The following is a 12741-nucleotide window of genomic DNA, read 5'->3' as shown; positions in this document are numbered from 1 at the left end:
CACGAGTGTACCTTCTGGGCTTATGGGGGTTTAATTAGGTGTAGTTTTACTGTAGATTACTTTAGTTAGTTCTTCCTACACTCGTGTGCGTCTCATTTCTTTACTTTAATTTAGATTTTTGCTCATGACCTCTGTTCTGTTCTATTCTCTCCTTTCATATCGCCTTTACTTTTCAAGCTCATTCGATCAATTATGCTTACTGGTACTTATTGTTTTGGTACTCATATTGTATTCTACATCTATTTTCGTGATGCAGGCCTGAGCACCCGCAACCAAGATATATATTCATTTTGGTTAGTCTTCCTCTTACTTATGTTATTTATGTTAGAAATGCGGGCTCATGTTTAGTTTTTACCGTTAAATCCATTACAACTTGTTCTAGTTTACGGTTGGGTTACCTACTGGTGGGTTATAGTAGGTGCCATCATGACCTAAGAAATCGGATTGTGACATCGATCCTCTCATTTACTATTCTAAAAATATTTCATTCATCAAAGAATCCGAAAAGGAAAATCATTAGTTCATAGTTTTAAAACCAAATTTACTTTGACTAAATTCTCAAAATCTAATGGAAATACAATTTTTGACCATTTCGTAATTCCTTGATGAATTTTGAAACTTGTAGGGAGTTCATGTATTTCGAATAATTTTACATGATTCTTTTATTGATATTAATGAGTTGCAGCTTAATCGAATTGTAGATCAAATGAAAATATTACTTAAAAGAAGGTACCTTACTTACTTAATCGAATTGTAGATCAAATGTATTGATCAATTCAACAAGAAAAAAAAAACTGATTTAGAAAAACTATATTGAAATCGAAAAGTAAAATTGTCAATAACAGAATTAATTTTACACGAAGGGAAAACAAATTTAAAATACGAGAGTAATTAAATGTACTAATTAATAGTATAGGAAGAGATTATCGTATTTAATCACATGTTCGAACAAATTAACCAAATTTAGAAAAGCAATTTTAGGGCCTAATGCAAGAGATTCATCGACCTTGCCATGGAGCCAACACTGTTTTTAACTAGTCATTTTTTTCTCTAGATTTTTGCATAATTTAATGCAAAAAAAGAAAGATTTATCCATCATTGTGTGTAAATAATGACAACAATAATAACAACAACAACCAATAACTATAACAACAACAAAAACTAACTAACAACAACAACAATAATAATTGTAGTAATAATAATAATGACCAATCAATGAAGTATAAATAAATTATAGTAAGAAGACTAAACATATAAAATTACCTTGGTTTGAGTCCTTTTGTTTTGAAACCAAGACATGATCTGTTTAGGGTCAAGTCCTACCTCTGTACCCGGTTGGTTTCGTTGGTCCTCATCTGGATGTGGACATTTCTTGAAGAATCTTCATTTCAAAATTCACATAAAAAAAACCATCATTTTTGATAATTGTTCTAAAAAAACTCTAAAAAAAGAACGATATTTTAATTATTTATATTATTAAAGATAAGGTGGATTGGTAAATATTTCTCTATCATTAATTGGGGTCTCTAGTTTGAGTTCTAGAACTAAAGTTGTTCTTGGTGAAAAACGTTTTACCCCAAAAATGGAACTTAATTCCCAATGAAAATTTGGATTAGTCAGACCTAAAGGGGGTACTAGCTGGCCGAGGACATTGAGGAATGGTAAGTATGCATATATCCTCAATCATAGGCCTCGTGTTTGCGATATGGTATTGGAGTCGTCATCTTTGTCCTAGAGCATTTTATCCCCTCAAAGTGAGACTTTGTGACACGAATATGAATTAAGCAGGCCCTAAAGTGGGACTTTCCAACACAAATTCAAATTAATTGGGTCTTCAAGTGAAATATTTTAATATGAATTAAGATTAGTGGGGCCCTAAAGTGGAATGTTTGTAGTGAGCCTGAATTAGCCGAGCCCCAAAAAAAGATATCAAACAGCAAGAAAAAGAGATTGTTTTGTGTGTGTGCAAATATGAGAAATACATTAAAATTAAGGAAACTCATCTCCTTTTGCTAAAGTAGTTAATGAATAATAAAAAACAACCAGTTCACTTATAAAAGATGTATATACATGGTAGACCTTCTCATTCAAAAAAAAACTATTTTTGAACTATTTTATCAATTCAATCAAAAAAAAAGTAAATAACAAAATCAAAAGTACATATATTTTATTGAATATCAATGGGCTTATTTAAGAGCAAAACACCAAAAAAAAAACATAAAATCAATAAGAATTAAATATATATTAATGCAAAAAAAACACATAGAGAAAATAAATTGCTGTATAGCTAATGAATTTTAATTTTATCACTAACTCCTCTTAGGAAAATAACATTATATCTTTAAACAAATAAAATCAAAAAATGAATTGAACATATATGAAGGTTCAAGTTTTTATAAAAAATTAAAATAAAATTGATCTTAAGTGTCAAGTTGTTGAGTTTGTTCCACGAGGTGTCTCTTGCGCTGCCTTTGCCTTTTTGATCTTTTTTGGGATGTTGATGATTCTCCTCCATGTTTTTTCTAGAATCTGTCATTTTTATTTGCTAATTTTCTATTCGATAAAAAAAAAAGAACACAAAAAAACAAGTGTTAATATGTTTGTTTTATTGTTTACCCAATCAATTTATATAAGATATATTTAAAAAAGAACAAAGAGAAAAGAGATTTATAAGAGAGACTTTTACACACCTTTTGATTGATGAATAGAGATAGAGGAGATGTTATATGGTCATAGTAAGTGATCTATTTATATAGTAGAAAACAAGTTGACTTAACATGTGATAGACACATAAAATCTGATCTGGCAAAAAAATTAGGGGGGAAATTATTAAGGATACAAAATGTGAACACAAGATAAAGGTTGTGATTTGTTTTGGGATTATTATATATGGTTAGCTATTTATCTATTGTCTACGCAAATTGTATCATAGGTTAAATTTCATAAATGGAAATATAATTATGACTTTTGAGTCATAGGTTAAATTTCATAAATGGATGCATAATTATATTTTTTTTCTTCAAAGTTACATAATTATGTTTTTTAATAGAAAAATCACAATATTCTTTGTCCTACTATGATGTCCTAACATATGACAACAATTTTACTAATTAAGCCAAAACTTTCCTTCAATTAACTTAAAATTGCGATTCCTTTAATTAGTGATCTTACAGTTAAAACTATGACAAGAAGCTCCATGTTAAGCGTAAAGAAGTGAGAGGATGGAGCTTCTTGTGGTTGTGTTTTAGTTGCTTCTACTTTCCGTTATGGAAGGCAAGTTTCCTTCTCTCTTTATCTATACTTATCAAATCGCTTAAAGAGAACTAGATGTAATCATTTATTATATGTAAGATTAAATATAAAGCTTACATGGGTGAATATCTACAGCATATTGAGTACATGTAAAGGTGGACTAGGTTATTACACAACTCTATGGGGACAACTCAAAAAAGATGAGTCAATGATTGACATAAAATGAAACAAGAACAATAAGTAGAAGAAAATTCACAAGTCGATAATATTAGGGAGAAGGGTCAACCAGCTGTAAATATGTATTGGGGTGTGTTTTTTGAAACTGTAACAACCTGTTTCCTTCGTTATGGATAGGCCAATGGGGAGGAGTTTGGGCCAAAAATATTTTGAGTAGTAACTTGAAAATTTTGACCATAGACAAGACTTGGACGAAATTTGAGTCAGGTGAGGTCTAGGGTAGTCCGCTAACGGATGTCTAATTAAATTATGACTATAATCATTTGAGTTGAGAGCCAAGACATTAAGGAGCTTGTACGTCTTTATAGAATCGAATTCAGGCGAGTAGAACTCCCATAATTGATCTTGGCGTGAAAGAGTTATTTTGGAATGTCAAAAGAATTGAGGTTGTAATGCGAAATGAGGACTTGAGACTAAAATTCTGATATTTTGTTTCCGTGCAACCTTCCACGGCGGGATTAATCCTGCTATGGCGGGCCAGTCGCAAACAAAAATGGGGAAAAGTCTCAAAAGTGTTGTTTTTCTGCAAATTTCATTTTTAGAGAGCAAGGGGCGACCTAGGGCAGTTTCTTCTCAATTTTCCACCAATTCACGCGCTAAAGGTAAATTAAATACTCCCATAACTTTTATTTGATTCTTAGAACCTAGAATCCATGGTAATTATCTTAGGGGAGGGTTCTTGCCTTGAATTTAATGGTACAAAAAGCCCTAGTTGGGTAATAGGATCATTAATTTGGCCAAAGATTACTATTTTGATATAATCCATTATCATTGATTCTTTGCATTAATTATTTGTTTTAGATCAAGAACAAGCCAAGAGAATCCGAAAAGGGAAATCTCGTGTTCTTTAAGGACATTCATGCTTGGTTTTGAGGTAGGTGATCGTTTATTTTCCCGTTTGTGTTATGTGTGCCTGTTAACTACCATTGTAAGTATTGCATGCATATATGTGAATCGCGAAATATGGAAAGAACCCAATGAAATGATTATCTGTGATCAATTGCATGTAATAAACCTGTTACTTGATTGTGCAAGTGTGTGAACTATTCATTGTGGATTATGATTGTAATTGTAATTGTGATTGTTGGATTGCATATCACCGCCGACGCATATTAGATCAGATACCACACTAGTACATATTGGATCGGGTGTCACACTGACACATATTAGATTGAGTACCATGACGGTACATATTGGATTTGTTATCACACCTACACACACTAACTATTGGATCGGGTGTCAAGCTGGCACACTAACAATATGAGTATGGATTCCATGAGAGAACCATTATTGGCTGTTGTAATTGAGATAAACACTGTGAAATAGTATATTGCACCTAAAATGTTAATTGGTAATATATTTCGATATATGCATGTTTTTACTATGTTGTAGTTACTTCTATATATTTCAATTACTGGACTGACCGCGTGATCCCATCCATATTTCTACCCCAATTGGAGAGTCTTTTATAGTCACCCATATATATCGTGCTTGTTTTGTTATATTTATTGGTTTTCAGACTTGGGATGATTTGTTGATTTTGGATATGATGGATTTTGATGTGATCTTAGGCATGACTTGGTTGTCCTCCTATTATATTGTGCTTAACTGTAATGCTAAGACTATGACTCAGGAGATTTTGGGTAAGGAAACATTAGAGTGCGAAGGGGTGTACAAGCCTAAGCCAGCTAAGATCATATCTTTCATCCACGCTAGAAAACTGATGGGGTGAGGTTATTTGGCATTCTTGGCTCATATTCAAGATGTCGAAGCAGAGTCCCCCTTTATTGAGTCTATTCCTATAGTATCTGAGTTTAAGGAGGCGTTTCCTACTGATTTTCCTGGCATGCCTCTGGATAGAGATATAGATTTTTGTATTGACTTGGATCCGAACACTCGCTCAATCTCTATCCCTCCTTATCACATGGATCCTACATAATTAAGGGAGCTTAAGGCTCTAATCCAAGAGCTCATTATTAAAGGTTTCATCTATCCTAGTGCTTCCCCGTGGGGTGCTCCAGTCTTGTTTGTTAAGAAGAATGATGGTAGTATGAGAATGTGCATAGACTATCGGTAGTTGAATGGGGTCACCATCCAAAATAAGTAGATATTGCCTCGTATAGATAATGTCTTTGACTAGTTGCAGGGTGCATCGATATTTTCTAAAATTGATCTAAGGTCTGACTACCATTAGCTAAAGATTAGGCCTGAGGATGTATCTAAAATGTCATTCAGAACTAAGTATGGGCACTATGGGTTCTTGATAATGTCGTTTTGGTTGACCAATGTACCTGGGACCTTTATGAGTTTGGTGAATGTCGTGTTCAAACCATTCCTAGTTTTGTTTATAATTGTGTTCATTGACCACATTCTGGTGTATTCGAAGAGTAAGGAATAACATGTATACCATCTTCGTATTGTTTTGGGTGTCTTGGGAAAAGAAAAGTTGTATGCAAAATTTTGTAAGTGTGAATTTTGGTTGTCTTCAATTGCTTTTTTGGAGCATGTAGTTTCAAAAGGACGGGTGATTGTACATCCCCAAAAGATTTAAAGCAGTCAAGAACTAGGTTCGACCTAGTTCTGTGATTGAAGTTAGGAGTTTTTTTTGGAGGGGGAGAGGGGGGACTTGCCATCTATTATAGGTAGTTTGTGAATTTTTTTGACTCTATTGCCACAACTTGACAAGGCTGACTCAGAAGGAGATACCTTTTGAGTGGACTGACAAATTTGAAGAAAACTTCGAAAAGCTCAAGACCCTTTTGACCATCACACCTATTCTGACATTGCCAGTTGAAAGTAAGGATTTCACTATTTATTGTGATGCTTCACATTCGTACTTGGGTGTTGTGTTGATACATGATAAGAATGTCGTAGCTTTTGCCTCACGACAGTGAAAGGTTCATGATAGGAACTATCCAATGCATGATTTGGAGTTGGCAGCGATAGTATTTGCTCTCAAGATTTGGCTACATTACTTTTATGGTGTCAAGTGTGAAGTGTTTACTGATCATCGCAGTCTAAAATATGTTTTCACTCATAAAGACTTGAATCTAAGACATCGAAGGTGGATGGAGTTGCTTAAAGATTATGATGTCACCATTCATACCATCCTTTCAAGTCTAATATGGTGGGAGACGGTTAAGATGGAAACCAGTGAGTATGGGCAATCTAGCTTGTTTGGGTGTTCTAAGTGACCCTTGGCTAGGAAAATTTAGGATTTAGAGACCAAGTTCATGAAACTGAGCATCTCAAAGAAGGGTGGGGTGATGGCCATGTGTTGAGGTTACGCCCACTTTCATTGAAGAGATTAAATCCAAGCAGTTTGAAGATGAGAGTTTGAATGAGCTTAGAAGGAAGACGGTGTCTGGCAAAGCATAAGATGCAAATCTTTGTCGATTTTCAGATTCGTTGATATGAAGTATACCCCTTTGTTGATCTTGAATTAGCTTCCACGAGGTAAGAATCAGTACTACATTGCCAAGTGTAGAGGTTGAACTTACAAGTATGGTTAAAGGCCTTTGTGAGCATGTATGGTTGAAAGAGTTGCTAAAAGATATTAGCTATTCATATGGTTCAACAATGAATCAGTTTTGCAATAACAAAGAAATCATAGAGATTGCAAAAAATCCAATACAACATGACATGCCAAAACAGTGGACTGACACATTATTGAGTAGAAGCTTGAAGCTAAATTAATTCAATTCCCATTTGTGAAGTCGAAAGATCAATTGTTGTACATCCTTATGAAGATAGTATCAAAGCAAGGTTTTCGACAAATCTTTTTTTTAACGGGAAGGGAACCTACACGAGGTTCCCACCAAGCCTTATCATACATAAAATATAAAGATACAAGGAGGGGGACATAACCTTACCTCCGAACTTAAGGTGGTTCATAAGTCTGCAAACCTACTAAGGTCGGCTAACTCATCCCCGATACTAGAAAGTGCTTCCTAAATACTAGAAAAACAGTAAACCTATGAGAGGACTCCTCTCGATACAATGCGACTAGGAAAAACCATAAATGAGGGAGACTCTCCCCTTCCATGTGAATACAAGAAAGATACCTACACTAGTCCTATTCAAATAAGCTACATTTTATACATAGCTAAATGAAGAAGATCAAGTATACGAAGATACATCTTTGTTCTTCCCAATTTTGTCATACCGATTTTGTCCAAGTTAGGAACATTAGAGATAAGAAATGTTCAAGGAGGTTGTTTGATCCTTTTTAATCTTCTTCTCCTGAAGCTTGCCATTCCTACCTTGTCTAGCTTTATGTAGCCCTTGGTTTTTTGTGAAAGTTGTTGAAGGTTGTAGAAGTGTTGTGTATTATCAAGTGTATGGTTGTACTTAGATAATGTATCAGCTGGAAAATTTGCTTCTCGAAAAACATGTTTGCATTGGAAGAATTCTAGCCGTTGGACCAGTTGTTGGAGTTCATTAACGTAGTTTTGAATGTTCCAGGGTGGTTTGATGTCCAGATGCAGCCACTTGATCACAAGTTCAGAATCTACTTCCAATATTACTCTATTATAACCATGTTGAATGCACCAATTAATGCCAAAACTGGTTGCCTGCACTTCCGCTTGATTATTGGTTCCAACTCCCAAAGGAGAGGCAAACGCATATATCAGATTACCCTTATGATCCCTTACTATGCCTCCTGCTCCTATTTTTCCTAGATTGCCTATGGTACTCCCATCTGTGTTAAGTTTAACTATGTTAGGGGGGGTTTGAGCCATTTAACCTGGGTTACTTTTATGTTATGCTTACAGTTTTCTATCCAAATAATTAGATCCTTCCAAGCTGGTGGCCATGGGATATATGGAAAAGTTGTAGTAATAAGCATGTATATTTCCTTGATTATATTGAACTTTACTCTAGTAGTACTAGATTTCTTTCCTCCATATTTACTTGCACACCTGTTCTTTCAGACATTCCTGCAAATAAATATAGGGAGGGCTAGCAACATGAGTTTATGTACAGTATTGTTTGGTTTGTAGGTCCACCATCTCATCAAGATGCCTCTAATGGAGTTGTGGTCCTGCATGATTCCCCCCCAGTTGGAGAAATATGTCCAGATGTGTTTAGCAAAGCTTCCAGAGATAAAAATGTGATCTATGTTGTCCAAACCAGGCCTATAGCAGCATAAGCACTCTGCAATTTCTCTCCCAAAAGAAATCAGTTTATCATTGGTTGGCAGTTTGTGTCTCAATGCTCTCCAAAGCAAGAATGAAGCCTTGAAAGGGATGTTAGTATGCCATGTCATCCTATCTGTCAATGTCTTATTTTTTTTCTTTCTCACATTTTCCCAAGCTGATTTACAAGTGAAATTTCCATGTAATTGCAGCTTCCATTGAGCTTGATCTAATGTGTTTTGTTGGTACATGATTTTAGTATTAAGAATTGTGTGTATCATGTGTTGAGGGGCCTATTGCCTAATTTTATCTTTATTCCATTTTCCATTTGTCAAGAACATGGAGACAGTGGAGTTGTTGAATCTTGGAATATATTCATAGTGATTGGCTAAAGGGCCAATACCCAGCCAATCATCCCACCAGAAACTGCAGTTCCCTGAACATAAGGTCCACTTAATATGAGGTTCTATGTCACCTTTGTTCTTCATCATGTTCTTTCATATGAGAGATTGGCTTGTGTGCCACTTTTTTATGACAGGATGAGCTCTTTGGCACTATTTAGCTCTCAAGAAATCCCTCCATAAATATCTCTTAGTTCTGAACAACCACCAATGTTTGTATTTCATTGCCAGGCATATATCTTCCAAGTTTTTTACACCAATACCTCCCTCCTCATATGGTAAGCTAAGGGTTTCCCAAGAGGCCCAGTGGTACTTCCTTTTATCCTTATCCCAACCCTAGAAGAAGTCAGCAATAAGGCATTTTATTTGTTTCAAAGTGGTTCTGGTAGGGGTTATGAAAGATAGCAGATGTATAGGAAGTGATTGAAGCACTGATTTGATCAAAGTGTCTCTACCCCCTTAGCTTAGCATCTTTGTCTGCCACCCTTGAATTTTAGCAATCATTTTTGCAACTATACTAGTGAAATATATGACCCTTTGTCTTCCTATATACAATGGACATCCCAAGTATGTCATAGGACCATGAGTGCATTTATAACCAGTGATGGATACTACTCTATCCATTAAATAAATCAGGTGTGTTGGTAGGGATCAAGATTTAGCTTTTGTCCTTATTAATAAGCTGCCCAGAAATGCCTTCATACATCTGAAGCGTCTTCATGATGAGTTGAAGGGAATACTTGGAAGTTGAGGTGAAAATAATAATGTCATCTGCAAAACTCAAGAGGTTAATTTGAGGACCCTTTTTCTCCATTTGAAAACCAGTGTATAGATAATGCTAATGAAGGTTGTTTAACATTCAGGTTAGTACCTCTGCACCAAGAACAAAGAGAGCAGGAGAGAGTGGGTCTCCCTATTTAAGACCTCTTGTTGAATGGAAAAAACCATGCCTGCTGCCATTTATGATGACAGAGTACCAATTGTTAGACATTATTCTCCATACCATGTCTATGAAGGTTTCCCCAAATCCCATCTTTCTCATGACAAGATAGATAAAGGACAATGAGACCCTATCATAAGCCTTGGCCATGTCAAGTTTAATAACCACATTATCTCCAATTTTGAGTTTGTTTATGTTATGCATAATTTCTTGAGCCAACATAATGTTCTTAGATATGCTCCTTCCTTGGAAAAATCCACACTGATTATCAGAAATAAGATGAGGAAGGATGGGAGCCAGTCTGCTACTAAGGAGTTTGGATATTATTTTGCTAGTAAAATTGCTGAGAGATATAGGTCTGAATTCAGATAATCTGTTAGGATGTTCAACTTTTGGGAGTAGAACCATACATGCATGTGAGACGTATTTTGGGATGTCATGGACATTAAAGAAGAACAGAATCAGCTCCAATAGGTCCTCACTGATAATATCCCAGCATACCTGGAAAACCTTGCCACTCATCCCATCAGGACCTGCAGCAGAAGTATCACTCATAGAGAAAATCACTTTCTGTAACTCCTCTTTAGTAGGTACCCTTTGCAACATGTGGTTTTGATTGTCACTGACCTTTCTAGGTATGTACTTAAGGAAATCTTTATTTATTTTCATGTTGTCTGTAGTAAATATCTTTTCAAAGTGATGACATGCAGCCTTGGCAATTTCCTCATTTCCCTGAATAATATTACCCTGATCATCTTCAATTTTGTGAATATACAGTCTTCTCCTTCTCCCTCTGATGATAGCATGGAAGTAATTGGAGTTGGCATCCCCTTCCTTAAACCAATGGAGTTGAGTTTTTTGTTTGAGGATGGATTGCTCTATCTTTAGATACCTAATGTATTTGGCATTGGTCAAGTTCAACTTGGTTCTATTATCTTCGGAGTTATCACTGATTATTGCATCCTCAGCCTCTCTAACTTTTGTCTCAAAATCAGGAAGAGAAAATATCACCATATTCTTGTCTTGACCACCTACTCAGAGTGCTTCTCACTCTTTTCATTTTTTCCTGAAATCTTCTCATAGGATTTCCTACAGCAGGTTTTCCCCAACACGTTTTCACTACATCAAGGAAGCTATCATTATCAACCCAGCAGTGTAGGAACTTAAAATACTTAATGGCATTGTTCTGTCTCTCTGCACACTCCATGAATAAAGGGCAATGGTCTGATCCAGTGGAAGCTAAATGAGTAATAGTAGTCATAGGCATCATGTCTAACCACTTATCATTTACCATAGTTCTATCTAGTCTCTTCCAAATCCTGGCATCATTATCTCTGTTGTTACACCATGTATACTTTGCACCTTGAAAACCCAAGTCTATGAGTCCACAAGCTTCAATAGTACTTATGAATTCAAAACTTTTGTTCATGTTGTAGGGTATGCCCCCAGCTTCTCTTCAATGCCAATGATTACATTAAAATCCCCTATGGTACACCATGGTTTGCCTACACTAGAATATAGCAGTAGTTTATCCCAAAGATCTCTTCTCAAATGATCTTTACATTTAGCATAAACAAAGGTTGTGATATAGGTAATATGCCATGTAACATGTTTTATCTCATAGGTAATCTGCTGCTCATCTTGATCTATAATGGAACATGCTACATCTTTATTCCACAAGAGCCAAATTTTGTTGTTGGAATTATGAATAGCACTGTCCATATTAAGCTGAATTTTATGGGAATTGAGGTGTGATTGGTTTGAGAATGGTTCAAGAATTGCCATCATAGAGATATTGTGATAGTCTTTGAGTTTTTGGAGTCTATCCAGTGAACCCTGAGTATCAATACTCCTTGCATTCCAACATATGGTAATCATTGAGACTTATTTGATTTGGACCTTGTTTTGATGCCACTTTTGCAAATAACATTATCAGAACTTGTTGTGTCATCCTGTTGCTTCTTCTTTCTATTTTCTTGCTGACCCCTGGTAGAAAGAGCCCTCCTTTCCTCCTCTTCTTTTTGAACCTCATCATATTGGTCAGGATCTTCCTCATCCTCAGAATATGTGACTCTGTATTTATCTATTAGTTCTTGTGGAGTAATTTCCTTGTTAAGGGCACATTTTCCAGTATCCAGTTTCTGAATTTGCAAAGCTGTCACATGGATGCCTGCATGTTCCACCACCAGTACATCATGTAAGCTCTGTTGTCCTGATTGCATTTCTTTGATAATTTTCTTCTTCAATGCATCCCTTTTCTTCTTACTAAGGGCTAATGTAGACTTGTTGTTAAAATCCTGAGGACTCTCATTTTGCCTTTTCGGATCAGGAGGTTCCTTATCTATTGTGTAGCAGTCCTCTTCTTATTGTGAGTGTTCATTGTGCCTCTCCTTTATGGTTACAGTTGTAGTAGTTACCTCTGTGGTAGCAGGAGCTCTAAAGTCTTTCCTAGGGTCAACCAAAGTACTTTCCTTCCCTCTGGTAACCCCTTCCTGCAAGTTAGTGGGTTCATCCTGTATTCCCCCATCCTCACCTCCATAAACTACAACAGCTACATCATTCTTAACATTAAAATTATTTGGGGAGCCATGGGGCTATGGGAGAGATAAGTCAATACCTGACTCCTTCATTTTTGTAATATTGCAGTCATCCTCAAGTGTATCATTTGTGTCAGCATTTAAACTAATAATGGGGACTTGGGGGTGTGGGAGAGATAAGTCAATACCTGAATCCTTCATTTTTGTCGTATTGCAGTCATCATCCTGTGTGTCAT

The 12741-nt window shown here is 35.7% G+C and overlaps 1 pseudogene; it reads right to left on the bottom strand.

Moving 5' to 3' along the window:
- Positions 1–8231, bottom strand: part of LOC129875787 (homeobox-leucine zipper protein ROC8-like) — a 39905-nt pseudogene extending 31674 nt beyond the window's left edge.
- Positions 8232–12741: the final 4510 nt, after the last annotated feature.

Source organism: Solanum dulcamara, chromosome 12 (assembly GCF_947179165.1).
Source record: "Solanum dulcamara chromosome 12, daSolDulc1.2, whole genome shotgun sequence".
In the NCBI taxonomy this organism is placed as follows: Eukaryota; Viridiplantae; Streptophyta; class Magnoliopsida; order Solanales; family Solanaceae; genus Solanum; species Solanum dulcamara.
Note: the sequence above shows the minus strand (reverse complement) of the source record. Positions and strands in the feature narration are given on the sequence as shown.